General features: G+C 48.9%; 1 long non-coding RNA gene across 1 annotated transcript; it reads left to right on the top strand.

The window, feature by feature from the left end:
- The first annotated feature begins 812 nt into the window (after positions 1–812).
- Positions 813–14893, top strand: LOC136792094 (uncharacterized). Its single transcript, XR_010835259.1, has 3 exons — positions 813–872; positions 1035–1205; positions 14630–14893. It is a non-coding gene; the product is annotated as an uncharacterized lncRNA (long non-coding RNA).
- The last annotated feature ends 209 nt before the right edge of the window (positions 14894–15102 follow it).

The raw sequence follows: 15102 nt of genomic DNA, 5'->3' as shown, positions 1-15102 counted from the left end.
TGGGCACGGAGCACACGCATGTGACCAGGTGCCGTGGGCTCTTATGTACATGCCCATGTGGAGGAAATCATGGATGTCTGCACATGTGCTTGTCTTTCCAGGGGAGTGTTCATATAAGAGAGATTTACATTTTCTATGCAGTGCGGGTTTGTGTGTAATGTGTGTGTCCTGAGAAAAATCCATCTTCAAAACCTAAGTACGGAAACAAGTCCATCATGAAATCGTTCACTATTTGGGAACAGGCATCCAGTCTATATTTATTCCTAGAATCTTCTTCAGCACCCAGGTAATAAATAGCTCTTATTTTGGCTGTCACCATAGGCACAGGATAATCTAGGCTGTCTAGAACAGGCTGTCCATTTTGGCAGTGAGGGAGGCCCTCAGTTCCAACAGAGCGAGCCCAGATGTGGACGAGGAGTGTTTCCAACCCGCTTAGAGGCAGCAGAGGGTTAGGTGCTCTCAGAGTCCGGGGACAGAGCCGGCAGCCTCGGTGCTGCAGGATCACTGGTGATGGATCTCGGTGGGCCTGGTGGGAGAGGACGTAGAGGAGGTGGAGGAACCTCGGGGTTCTGGTCCAGAAAAATCTGTGTCCAGCCCCACCGGTGACTCACAGGGCCTCATCTTCCTCCCCATGCACCAGACTTGCTGGAACGGTCTGCCTTCTCCCCGCCAGACTGAGGGTTAATGAGATCATGTCTCCTCCCGGCTTTGAGCTCCTTTGGGAAAGTGGCTGTAACAACAGAGGGTGTTATTACCACCGGGGACACCAGAAGGTCACTGGGACAGGGAGGTGAGAGCTCCAGTCTCCAGGGACTTGGGATATCCACCTGCTTTCATGTCCTCCCTCTACTCCAGGCCTCCCAGCGCCTTGAGTGAGTAGGAGGGGCCTGAGGTCTAGCTGGAGGGGCCGGGTCAGGCCAGTCCGAGGGCAACTCTGGGCTCCCTTTCTGCCTGCGGGGTGGCCCTGCATCCCTGGGGCTCTACGATTTGGAGGCCCTGTTTCTTCTGACTGTAGGTAACTCTTTCTTCTTTAGGGAGGCCTCCCTGCCAGGCGGCTGTGAGGACGTGTCAGCTGACCCCTGCCTCACATCACTTTGGAGCCTATGGCGACGGGAGGGAAACGCATGCTGGCCAGCTGCTGTGCTGGAGACAGGCGGGGTCCCTCATATTCCTGATCTGATCTGGTGAGGACGCCGCGCTCTCAGGTGGGAACTCTGGCCTCTGTGTTCTAGATGTGAACCGCGGCCTGAGCCGGGAGCCAGCTGCCCACAGGCCGTAGTTCAATTAGGCAAATCGAGCGTCACACCCAGCGCGCTCTGAGTGTGGTGGCGGCCTGCTTTCCCGCCCCCCGTGTCCGTGTTCCTGCCCATCTCCTTCACGCTCTTCTCCTTCCGCCTTCCCGAACCTTCTGCGGCCTACCGGTCATCGCAACCCAATTCACCCCTTCTTTCCTCACCACTTTCCCAGCCGGAGGGGTCCCAGAAACAAGGCAACAAACTCCCTCAACCTGACAGCGTCACGTGTGCCTGCAGTGACACATCCCTCTCCTCTCAGCCTCCCCCAGCCTGAAACGTGTCAGCATCTTCAGGGCAGAAAAAGGTGTTTCTTTTTTGTGTGTGTGTGTGATACGCGGGCCTCTCACTGTCTTGGCCCCTCCCATTGCGGAGCGCAGGCTCCGGACGCGCAGGCGCAGTGGCCACGGCTCACGGGCCCAGCCGCTCCGCGGCACGTGGGATCTTCCCGGACCGGGGCACGAACCCGCGTCCCCTGCATCGGCAGGCGGATTCTCAACCACTGCGCCACCAGGGAAGCCCAAGGTGTTTCTTTTGAAATTTTCTGTGTTTCTAATGGTTATACGGTGAAGACACTGAATCTGTTCGGTCTCTGACACTTCCCTACTGCGGGTGGAAAAGGCAGAAGGAAAACTGCTCGTCCCCAGGTGTATCCCAGAGCCTGTGGGAGGAGGGCGCAGGGTGATGGACAATAGACTTTGCTGGGCTCTTAACGGCGGGCCAGGCTCTGTTCTTGCCGAGCGGGCCTTACACCGTGTAATCCTTACAAAACCCTCAGCGGGTGAGTTCACTTATTACCGTCTCTTCGGCACTCCACTCTCCTGCTTGCTGAGGAAACATGTGATCCTTGCAACGGCTGCTGCGTAGACACACAGGAGCACAGAGATGGGAGACACTGATTGGGCTGAAGGGGGCTGGGGGAAGTCTGCAGAAGGTGGCAATGAGCTGGGTCTGGAAGCCGGAGAAGCTCGGGAAGGGCTCCGTGCGGAGCAGGAGGGAGCTGCGTGTGGGTCGGCGTCTGGCGCCCCCGAGGCCGGGCCCGCTGGACGCGCAGCGGCGTGTGGTGTTGGCAGAGGTGCCGGGGCTCGGTCGGCAGAGCCGCACCCGCCTGCCTGGGGGTTTGTACCTTGCCCATCAGGAATGAGGTGTCGGGTAAGTACAGCTGGTCCTCCTTGTTTGCAGTAGCTGTCTTCTGTAAAGTCGCCGCAAACGTGGGATTAGGGCATACGGGACCATCATTCCCAGGGGGGACACAGGAGTGGGTCCCTTTGAGCCTCTGGTCACTAGATGTTCACCAACCAATCAACACAAAACCTTGTTTTTTTTTTTTTGGTGGTATGCGGGCCTCTCACTGTTGTGGCCTCTCCCGTTGCGGAGCACAGGCTCCGGACGCGCAGGCTCCGCGGCCATGGCTCACGGGCCCAGCCGCTCCGCGGCACGTGGGATCTTCCCGGACCGGGGCACGAACCCGTGTCCCCTGCATCGGCAGGCAGATTCTCAACCACTGCGCCGCCAGGGAAGCCCAAAACCTTGTTTTTTGTATGTTTCTGTTTAAAGCCACCTTGTTTACTAGGTACCATCGATTCATTAACATGGAACTCACAGCCACCAGTGCTGTAACTCACGCCTGAAGGAAGCTCTTCTGACACAGGTATTTTCTCTGTAAGACACATCATAGGCTTCCTGCACTTAGGAACACTAGTCAGCGCGCAGCACTAAGGTGGAGGGCCATTTTAAACAGTGCCACCAGCAGCAAAAAGCATGAAAAACATGCCACCAAACAGACCGCAGACAGGACCCTTGCTGACAACACGAGAACATGGAGTCGGGCGAACCAAAGGTTTCATTTCGCTGCTCTGTGCGTGTCCACAGGTGACCGTGAAAGTGCTGTGCGTATAAATGCATCGAGTAAGTGAGTTTGCATTCACGGAATCCGTGAGTAATGAGGATCGACTGTAGTCAGCCGGGTCTCAGGAATTCTCTCACAGGATCGCAGAGGCTACTTCACGGTGGTCCTGGTCCACCTGACCTCCAAAGGTACTGGGAGTGAGAGTCTGTGATATCCTGCCCCTGGAAGCCCCCCGTGTGCCCGCAGAGGCTGCCCCAAATCAATGGACGGGATTTACACGCCAGTTTCCATCCAAAGCAGCTTGCCCTGTGCTCCGTGTTTAGATTTTCTCAGCAGCCACTAGAGGCGGCCTGGGAAAGGGTTACCCTCACTGGAAGGAATGGAGACTGAGGCTCAGGAGAAGAGAGCGGCCGCAGAGGCCACACTCCTGAGAGCGACATCAGGCTTCTTTCCGACTCATCTCCATGTCTCAAATACTTAGTCAAAGTGACGCCTTAAATGTGAAATTGTTTCCACTTGCATAGAAAGGGGGGTTCAGTAAAAATGAACTTGCAGAAAAGAAAAAAAAATAGGGGCCACAGCTCTGTGTTCTAAACTCTGATTAGCTGGGGCTCTGGGCTCCCTACACGAATAGACTAAAGCATGAGCATCTGTATTATTGTTCTTGGGGAGAGAATTTATTTGTGTCCCATAAATATCCCAGCATCAGAGCCGCGGTTACCACTAACTGCTGCTGTTTTAAATAAACTTTGGGTCAGTAGACTATCACGACCACCGAATATACCTGCTCCTACGTCTCTCTGTAGACCCGCTTCTTGATGCCCTTAAATTTTTGGAAATATTTCAAGGAATCTCTGACCTCAGCTTCTTGTACTTAAGCACAGGAGAATAAGTGATATTTTGCCTGACTCTCATTCAGTTTATAGCCAATGATTCATGGGTGGGGTTGTGCGGGGACAGGTGGAGTAACTGGGCTTGCAGCCTCATTTCTCTTTCTGGGCAGGAAGGCTGTGGGATTCCGGGTCACCTTTCACCCCAAATATGGTCTCCCCAACTCTCTGGCCTTGTTCCCTCTTCTAGAAAAGGGGGTGGGGGCGGGTGAAACACCACCCTGTTTTCCTTCCAGCACTGTCTTGAGGGTTACAGAATTGGACCCGGTATGTGACAGCATCCTGTAGGATGCAAAGTCCTGCACTATTTTGTCTGTTAAACCAAAGTTTAGTTCCTAGGTCTAGCAAAACCAAGGTTATCTTTTTGGGAAATGACAAAAGGAACAGCATCGTAGCTTAGCAAAAGCAGGTTCTGTTCTTTGATTAACAAATAAAACTGTGAACACTAATGGATTAGTTTATCAAGTGTTATCTAGACTTTATTTTAAATTGTGGTCAGTGTATAAATGTGCAGTAGATAGGGCTTTATACATAAATACACACACACTGTGCCCATATGTGAACTCATCGATGTGTGTTCTTTTTTGTATATTAAGAACAACCAACATGGAATATATACATATTAAAAAATGGCGCTTATTTTTAGGCCTGTGTAAATTCTTGATCCAAACTTTCAACTAGGTAGGCAGCTCCTGTGAACACACATGGAGTTTTAAGACAAATGTTCCTCCACACGTATGGCTTTGCATGCTCCAAAGAAAAGGCCCATTGTCTCAAGGAGGCACAGCGGGGAACCCAAAGGCAGGGAGGTCTCGCCCCAGTTTTTCCAAGGACTCGAACTCTGACCTTATGTCAGGTACTTAATTTCTCTGCCCCAAATTCCTCCCTCTGGACTTGTCCCATCGACAGAAGTGTCCATTCATCCAGATGCTTTCACCCTCTCCCAGGCCACGCAATCACGTCCAGTATTCGTCCCACACAACCCATGTACATCCTTTAAAGATGCCTGTTATCTGCAGACCTTCGGGGCGGAGAAGTTGGAAGGACAGACATCAGACCAGGAGAAAACACGCTCCCGCCTGTTTTCAATAACTCGAGGAGGAGGCTTGGTGCCGAAATGGAGGCATTTCTTCCAGCATCCTCTGCTCCAGAATGATCCCTTTTAAGAACCTGGCTAAGAAAACACGGGCAGAGGACTCTGGGAGCTTCATGCCCTCCTGGCCCTGCCATTTATCCAATTGACACTGATCAGACCCACATTGGCAAATGAAAGCCTCCTCTTTCCTTCTGTTTGTATGAGTTACTCACAGGGGCAATTTGAACGGATTGGATTTCCCCTTGGAAATGCTGGTATTTCCATGATTTGAAAAGTCTGGCTCAATTAGAATAATCTTCAGGCACTTCCTCTCCTTTTATGCAGGTAAATCATGGATAATTTAAAAGCAAAAGAACCTTCTGGACCATTGGGCCTGCCTCTTTCATCTCCTCGCCCTGGTAATTGCCCTTCCATTGTGAGACCTCCGTGGTTAGTCGGGAGCCTGATTAAGAGGTGAAGGGTTGGGCCTCGGTGAAGGGAGGGTCGAGGGCCACCACACATGGCCTCTCCTTCAAAGACACTTCCTCTGCAGCAGGTATGTTAAATACCAAACCTGAGTCGGGTTACGCTTTCAATTGATGCCATATGATCCCAAGTGCCCAGACAAAGGCAGGCCATGATTAGAAAGTTCAAGACTGAATGCTTCTGGGGGCAGGGGGTAATCAAGTGCCTGGAGATGGGGAGGGAGACGGCCGGGCGAGCTGACAGTGGTATGTGGCACCCCCCGAAACATGTTTGGAACAAGAGAAAATTGTTCTGTTACCTCGGCTGCCCACGCTTCCATCTGGCGCGTGATGAAAGCTTACCCTGCCCCACTTTCTGCAGCGCTGCGGGGATTGGCTGTACCGCACGGCGGAAGAGCCGTTTTGACTTCCAGCTTTAATTGGGCATGTTTGCATATTCTCTGCCCCATCCACCTTGGGGGGGCGGGGGATGCCTTGCTGGGATGGGTGGGGCTGAGGAGGGACCTGCGGTTCCAGCTGTGCCAGCTGCAAGAACGCTCAGAGCAGCTAGGCTACCCTGCTCCATTTCCCTGGATGGAGAAACGGAGGCCCAGGGTCACTCAATCTGGGGTATCCCGGCGGTGCTCGAACTTGGGGTCTTGGCCAGTCCTCCTCAGCACCCCAGCTGTGGGCTGTCGCAAGGTGGAGGCGAGGTCACCTGCCTCCAGCCGTAACTCCATCCTGTGGTCCTGCCCTGGCCTGCTCCGGCCTCACCAGCCCGCAGCCACCCCCGGAGGCCACGTCTGAGACTCACTGCTGAGCTGGGGCGGGGTCCCCGAAGAGCAGGCAGCCAGGTGGGAGCAGGCAAGAGTCAGTGCGACAGGCGGCGTGTTCTCAGTGCAGCCACGAGGAGCAGACACAGGGGCAGGGGATGGGGTCGGGGCTCCTGTGCCCAAGTTCCAGCTCTGTTGTGCCCTTGTTCAGATCCACTTCGGAGAAGTTTCTCTTTCCCACTCGGATCTCGTTCTTGTCCCTCTGTCACATTGTGGAGGCGGAGCTGGCGGTCGTGAGGGATTCCCACAGACGCTCAGATTCAGAGTCCCCTTTGGGTCTGTGCGATGGAACGTTCGGCTTTAGCAAGGGCTTTCAATGGTTACCCCTCATCAGAAGCCTGCAGGACATCAAGGGGCCTCTCTGGGAAGCACAGCACAGACACGCCGGAGAGGAGGATGCTGGGAGTAAGTGGGGAGCGACAGGCAGAGAGAACAGCCGCCACCAGCCTGGACCAGACCTAAGGGTCCGCAGGACTGCCCCTCGGTGGCTGCAAGGCCAGGGGAGGCCTTAAGGTGGATGAGCGCCTGGCCAGAGAATGGCAGCGATAGAAAATGGAACACAGTGGAAACAAACTCAACGCCTATTTTTATTGGACAACCTGCTAAACAGCAGTTCCTATTCGTAAACAGATGATAAGATATGCTTTCTAACACTCCTGCTTCATCTGCAAAAGCGCTGGGAATCAGGGTGATGAGTTTCTCAGCGTCTCTCGCTTGCTTTCCTTTCGGTTCCTTTACCTGTCCATAGCACAGTGGTTGCTTCGCTGGTTACATTGTAACCATCGACACATCCGCTGCGGCCGGAGGGCAGGGAATGTTTCTGGTCCCAGCCCCCCCCCCCCACCCCCCGTTTCTGCTCCCGTCTGCACAGGCTAAAGAGTTCCTCCTGCAATGTTTATTGAATGGAATTGAGTTTGTTTCCCAGGCAGGTGCAAGGGGTCCCACTTTATAGCAGACCCTGAGCAGGTCAAACACTTGCATCCTGAGTTATTTCCCATGAGATTGTAGACCTGTTTCTTCAACATCCTGCCACTTGGGTTCCTCCCTTATAAAAAGGGTGTGACCGTACCTACCAGAGCCATGGCAAGTGTTTGCAGTAATAATGGCTCACCTTCACTGGGCACTTTCTAGCTGTTAGGTGCTAGTCTAATCACTTTAGATGCAGAATTTGCTTTAATTATCACCACAATTTTACGAGTTGTTTACTATGACTACGCCTGCTTCACAGATGAGGAAACTGAGGCACAGAGGGACTGCGTGACTTGTCTGAGGCCACACAGCTAAGAAGTGGCAGAGACAGGATGCAAACCCACCAGGCAGTCTTGCGTCAGAGCCTGTGCTCGTGGTCTCTCTGTGCACTCAGCACCTCGCCGGGGCTTGGCGCAGGGTCGGCGCTGAACAGCAAATGCTGGTTCCCGGCTCTTTCTTTCTGTGGGCCACGCGGGTCCCGGCCCCACTGAGAGACGTGAGCCTCTTGTGGGGAAGGTCTGGAGAGGGCATGAGACCACCCACTAGGCAAGGAGATTGCCGCTTCCCTGTCATTCTGAGTCAGGACACTGGAAAAGTCCGCAGCATCTCAGGAAACAAACAGCCCACCTAGAATCTTACTGCCTCTGCGTCGCGATCGTCAGAGCCCTGGGGCTCCGGAGACCATCTTCAGTATCTGCTCGGTTCCTGCACGCCCCTAATTAAGTTAGAAGAAGATCCAAGCCCCTGGCTGCTCCTTTCTCCAGGAAGCCCTTGAAAAATGCAGGGAGGCAAAGAAGTTCAAGGTTTGAGTATCTGCTGCCCTTGGTTCTGCTCAGGAATTCTTGAGCTGATTACACGGCTCTCATTTCAACAACAGCAGCTTTGTGTCCCGGGCCCTGGGAAGGCTCCTCACCAGCACCGCCAGCGCCGCCACAGAGGGTCACCCCACCGGGAAAACACATCTGGACAGAAGTTATTTCCACCAGATTGAAAAATACTCCAGGGGCGACGTTTTCTTGAGGATTTCTTTTCTTTCTTCTTTTCCCTTTTTCATATGGGCTAATAGTTATGGGCAGGGCCCCCATATTCTTAGAAATCCCTGGAATGAGTCTGGGTTGCAAAAAGCCATGGGGAACGAATGTGAATGTGGTGTGTGTCTCCTCTCTGAGCTGTCGTGGCCGGTGGCATCCAAGTCGTGCTCAGAGCAGAGGACACAGGCCTCTCAGAGGTCCAGGCTGCTCTGGTTCCAGGCCCGGGAGCCCACCACGGGCCTGTCTTGCTTCTTGAGAAACCCCACCATGGGCTGGGCTGAGCCCCCCTGTGTTCCTTTGGGCCCTTGCTTCTGGGAGGAGATTTCTCAAGCACTGAATACTTCTGAGAAGTAGATTTAGACTATCTTTCTGCCCGAAGCCAGTCTGCACAATTTTTTTTCTCATTTCTCTGATTATCCCCTGTCTCTCTTACTCTCCCCAAATTCCCACATTAACGTGGTAAGGAGTCCGGAGGTGAATGTGTGACCTCTTCCTTGGGAGACGCAGTCTGACTGGGGAGCGCGAGACTCAAAGGAAAGGCACATGAAATTCAATGTGCTTGGCCTGGATGCAGGGCATATGGGGGCACAGATCCGGGGCCGCAGAATGAGGATAAGCATTTACTTTCAAACCAGCCACCACGCTGGCCCTGCTTTACCTGATTCAGCCCTCACAAGAACCCCGTGGGGGCTACTTTTAAGCAGATGAGGAAACGGAAGCTGAGAGTGGTAACTGGTCTCTGGTCTCATATTGGTAAGCGATCCAACTGGAATTCCAAGCCAGGCCTATAGGACTTCCTAACTTGTGCCAATAACACACCATGGGATGGTGTGTTATTGGCACAAGGGAAGGGATGGAAACGAGGACACGGGGCTGAGGATGGCCCTGAGTCGTGGCACTGGAGGAAAGTGACAATAGTCAATAGTCAAAGTCGATTCTTATCATTCGTGGCAAATACGTTCTATAACGTCACTGCAAACGCTGCATTAGTGAACAGAAACCCGGCTCCTGAGGAAAATAGAGGTTAGGCTCCTGTGTGAGCCTCTTCTCACATTTTTGTCAACCGGTTAAGACATAACCTTGTTTTATGTGGTTTTCTTTAAAGGCACCATGTACCATGTACTTTGTTGATTTGCTCACATTGAGCTCACGGCCAGTGGTTCTGTAACGTGAACGAAGCGTGCGTAACACACACCTCCAAGAGGCGCATCGCAGTCCCTGCACATTTAGGAACATGAGACAGCACTGCAGCATCGCGCTCGGGGCCACTTTAAACGGCGAAATCACCAATAAAAAGCACGAAAATGTGAAAAACGAGATGAAATAGACAGCAAAAAGAAACTTGTTCACAATCTGAGAGCTGAAAAAAGAAATGAGAGTGTCAGTTGCCTCCTTGACTTTTGCTGGGAACGTGAGCCCGGGGGGATCTCAGACTTTTCACCACACGGGCGTGTCCACGAATGACCCCAAGAGGCCTTGAGAATATTGATTTTGGGGGGGGGGTTGCTAATAAATTTCAGTCAGTAGGGAAATCTGCAAATACGGAGCCTACAAATAAAGAGGACTGTACTTCAATTTGTAGTGAAGGGGAACAAAAGTTGAAGGACATCGTGGAGGGGAAGCTGTTTTTTTTGAAACCGAAGTTGAAGTCTTCTGAGGGGGAGCAGGAGACCTGAGGACAGTAACCCAGTTGGAAAAGTTGCTGAGGAGGATGGGAGGGGGGGCTAGGGACAGGATTGGCAGGTCCGGCTGAGGGTCCAGCAGAGGCTGAGGATTGCCCACATTTCAGCCTGTTCCTCCAGCACCGCCCTCGGGCAACATTCCCTGAAATTGATTACTTGGAGAGAGTCACCCAAAGTTGCAAGGCTGGATTTCCTTTTAAAGATGCAGAGGCTTCTTTTTCTCCCCTTTCCTCCCATGAAACCCAGGAAAGAGAAGAGACACCAGAAAAATAAATAAAACTTTGTTTTCACTGGAACAAGAAGACAGCTATATAACCTCAAACCACAAACCATGACACATTCTAGCCAAATTCTGTGATATCTGTACCAAAACAAGGTGAAGAATCTCACATTTCTCCTCAAGCCTTGCGCATAGAACACATTTTTTCTAGAAGTAACAACCAAGGTCTTAAGAGCCTTATCCAGGGGTCCTCTGATTAGAACAACATGATCTGAGGAAGTGGGCTGGCCTCCAGAGCAGAGAACGCATCCCTTTGGAAACCTCAGGGGAGGTGGGTATGAAGAAATGAAAGACACACCAATTCCAGTCTCTTACCAGCTTCCTGGAAGAGGCAGTTGCCGGAGGCCAGAGGGCGGGAAGGTGGGTGAGAAGCAGCGCAGAGTTCCTATGTCGGAGCCTTGCTCTTCGAAGTGTGGTCACAAATCCAACGCATCAGCTTCACCTGGGAGTATGTGAGAAACACAGACACTTAAGCCATACCTTACACCTGGTGAATCAAAATCTGTACCTTAGCAAGGTCTCCAGGTGACTTCTGTACACTTTTAACTTGAGAAGGGCTGTCCTATAGGGTTTGGAGCTGAGCTGAACCAACTTCTTAAAACATCAAAATTATGGGAAAATATGTTCCTTCCTAAGATAAAGGAAATAATAGATGTAGTGAACAGACTTAGAGGTAGCGAATCTAATGCAAAATGGCTTATTGAATTAGCTCACTTCCTTGACACTTACACAAACTCTTATTCGATAAGTATCTGGCCACATTGAAAGGTAAGGGATATGAAGAAGGAACCCAACGTCCAATCTATGCATAGGTACTGCAAAGAAAAAGGAGGAAATGGACACCAACGAAGGTAGAAGGAGAACATACGTTACCTAAGCAAACAAGACTTCAAGTAGGTCTCTGAAGTTTCAAAAATATTATAGAAAACATTAATTTTATTGTTATTTTAAAAAACAACTCAAAGAAGAAATTTAAGAGTTTAAAAATGGGATGGAAATCAACAACAGAAGATTAAAAACAAGCTGGCACAGCTCAAGAAAGAAACAGAGAAAGTAAAACTCTTGCAGAGACAAAGCATTGGAAGGAACAAAAAAAATGGAATGAAAAGAATAGTAAGGCAGGGTGATCTTTCCCAAATGAGGAGAGAGCTGGCATTTTTGTGAACTGCTTTGATGACTTCAAGGGCTCTGTGACCAAGGATGCCATTTCCAACATCCAGCTCCTAACCAGAAGCTCGAACTAGCACTCAAGTGACTTAGCTTTTCAAAAAATTGGCCACTGAAGGTACTGGGGATAATTCATAAACAAAGAGACAGATGCAGTGTTTGGGGCATTTATTATATACCAGACATTTTTCTTATTTTATCTTCAAAACACAGTGTAGATGCTTTTAATAAATTAGTGACTTAAAACCCCAAAACCAATTCATGTTAATAGAGAAAAACTTGTAATGTAGAGAAAGGAAAAGGAAGGAGATTTTAAACAATCATTTCTCATCACCCAGCAATCACCACTTTGAAAATCCATTGCATGGTTCCAAAATTGTATGAAAATATGTATGTTTTTCCTCAAATGGGATTATATTACACATCCTGTTTTTAACAAGCTTTTTTTTCCTGTTAATGATATGATGACTTTTTCTCTGTCATTAAAGATTCTATCTCGTTTTAACGCTGCAGAGTATTTCATTACATTGCACTGCCTTGATTTACATGGTCTACTGTGTCCAAGGCCCAAGCTTACTAAGTGCTTAGTAAATATTTGTTGAATGACTTACTTGAAAGAATGCTGAATAGTTAGGTTGTGTTTCTAAATATTTGCTGTTACAAACAGCACTGGAGCAAACATCCTCTTAGCTAAATCATTAACATGTCCCTAACTATTTCCTTAAGATCAATCCTCAAGAGTGGAATTGTTTGGTTAAAGAGAATGACCATCTTTAAAACTTTTGGATCATCTCCAAAAAGGTTATGCCAGTTTGCATTCCCACCTACAGTACCGGACAATGCACATTTTCTTCCATCTCAGCCAATCCTTGGCATTTTTAAAAAGTCTTTTCTAATTTGATAGATCAAATATGGAGTTTCATTTTGGTATAATTTGTAATTCTTTGATACTTAGCGAAGTTGAGTATTTTTTCATGTGTTTATTGACCATTCATGTATCTTTATGAGTTTCCTTTTTATGTCTGTTGCCCATTTAAAATTTTGTTGTTGTTTGTTGTTGTTACTATTGACTAACAAGTGCTCTTTATATTAAAAATATTATTCCATGGGTACATATAAAGTTGCAAATTTGGTGTTTTCTTTTAATATCTTTATCATTTTTAAAGACTACACAGTCACTTTAATCCTCCGTTTATGTCTCTATGAATTTGTCCTCAGAAAGGCCTTCTCCACCTCCAAGGTTATAGCTCTTCAGATATGGAGGTTTTATCCCTGTTTTTCAGGTAAGGAAAAATGAGATTCATAGAGTCTTAAATTAGATAGCTCATTAGTAAGATTTCGTGTTTGACCTCAGAACTCCATGCTCTTTCTGCTAAATCAGGCTGCCTCCTTTATCCAACAATATTCTGAATTACTTGAGTCACTTCTATTGAGCAGTTGCTCTACATACATGTAGAGGCTGAGAGGTTGGTCATACTTTCAGAAGTAGATCCCCAATCAGAAAGACTAAAAGTTAATCCTGGAAAATCACACCTAATCTCCTCTACTCAGCTCTGCCATGTCAGCAGCTCCCCTGTGGAGACCCCAAGTTCTCAGAAGTCAGTACCCTTTCCTGTAAGCACGTCCTTGAAGGAGCATGGGGGCCTCTGATGGGAGTCAGAAATTTCACCTGCTGATAAATTACTCTGATAATATGGAGGCTTCAGAGTGGAAAGACAGCTACAACCTTGACCTTCAGATGCTTTGTGAGATCCTTAGCTGTTCTCCCACTACCCTCCCAGCCTCATATCCATCCACCATGCCAAGCTCCAGGTTTGGGGGAGAAGGAGCTGAAGAGGCAGGGAATGATTTCCTGCAATGCCCGAGTTCCATAAAGGACATCATTTGGCCTTTATGCTCTTTCGGGCTTGGCCACCCGGAGAGAAAATCGATAAAATGGTAAAGAAATTAGGAGAAAATGCCAAATTTGCAACTTTATATGTACACGTGGATTAATATTTTTAATATAAAGTACACTTGTAAGTCAATAGTAACAACAACAAACAGCAACGACATTTTAAATGGGCAACAGACGTAAAACTTTGTGCTTCCTGTAAAGGTCTCCCCATCATCCCTATGAACTTATATAATAAGCTCACAACAGGTACAGACTTGGAGGGAATTTTTTTCTTCCTCTTTTCATAAACTTCTTTTTGAAAAAAAATCCATAATAACTGTTGTACCTTCAGTAAACACTAAATGAATAACTGTCTTCAGGTTATTCTGATTTCTTTTTACCATATCCCTGAAAAAGTAAAGGGAGATACCATAGAGAAACTAACAACAGCCTCTCTGAACCTATGTTTCTTGAAACAGAAAATATGACTTATTTTTTGCTGTTTTTCTCTTACAAAATAAATCACTATGGCACCTTTAATAGAGATTCAGAGAATAAAGTCAACTTTTTTGACTGATTATAGATTTTGAATATTTACTCAACCCCGTGACTGTTGGGAAATGGGTGTTAGACAAGGATTCACTGTGTAATTCCAGACTTAGTTACGAGCAACTGTGGAGGTTGTCTACAGTCAGGAACCACATAAGCTCCTCCCCAAGGCACAGGGACCTCAGTCATGTGGGCTGGGGGACAGGCAGGGCCTAAGCTACGGGAGCTGGTGGAACCAGAGGTCTGAGCAGCAGTGACCTAAAAACTCTTTAACTATACATGTCACCCTGCACACATCTTTTATGAGACTGGGGGGACCCAGGGCAGCAGCGTTTATGGTCAGCCAGTGCTTGGCACCTCGATATGTTGACAGCCCATGCTGTCAGACCGGGACATCCTGGCTGGACAGGAGCCCTCAGCTTCCCCAATGCCAGTGCCCCCAGCTTGGTGGGTGCACCTACAGATGACATTCAGTGTGATGGAGCTGGCATTCTTGCTCATAGGCTACCAGTTAGGTGATGTAGCAACAGAATCAATTTTTAGATCCGCCCCTTTTATTTTTTACAATTGCACAAGTAATGTAACTTAATACAAAGTCAAAAAGAAGAAATATGAATAGAGTAAATAGAATAAAATGTGAAAGCCCAACTTCTCCCCTTTCCTCCTGCACAGAGTTTGGCATGGAGTGGAGTTCTGAGGCCACGGATGTCCCGGGGTGAGATGCAGACCCTTCCTGTTTCCATCTGTGCGGAAGAGTCCCCGGGCCAGCTGATGGAGGACTTCATGGCCTTCGATGCGATGGTGGAGGAATGGGCCCCCAGCAACTTCCTCCAAGTTTATTTCTGTTCTTCAGATAATTAGGAATCTCCGGGATGTGAGGTGATTCTGGTATTTTTAAAAGGCAAGTGAAATAAACGTCTGCACAACTCAGTGAAACTCTAAGCTCCTTTTCTCTCCACCAGCTGCACCTTGATCTGGAAAGTAGCAATGCTCTGGGAAGTGACAAAGGGACCCTCCTTTGTCTATTTCATGTCTGTGACACCGTTTCTTCCAGTCAGTTTCCACTCCTTAGGGATGTGTACATTGTTTTGTTTTTAAGCTGGCATTTGTGAAAAGTGACAGAGGTGCCAAGCCTCTTGGAAACT

Source organism: Kogia breviceps, chromosome 11 (genome assembly GCF_026419965.1).
Source record: "Kogia breviceps isolate mKogBre1 chromosome 11, mKogBre1 haplotype 1, whole genome shotgun sequence".
Lineage (NCBI taxonomy): Eukaryota > Metazoa > Chordata > Mammalia > Artiodactyla > Physeteridae > Kogia > Kogia breviceps.
The sequence above is the reverse complement of the archived record's forward strand: the minus strand, read 5'-3'. Positions and strand labels throughout refer to the sequence as shown.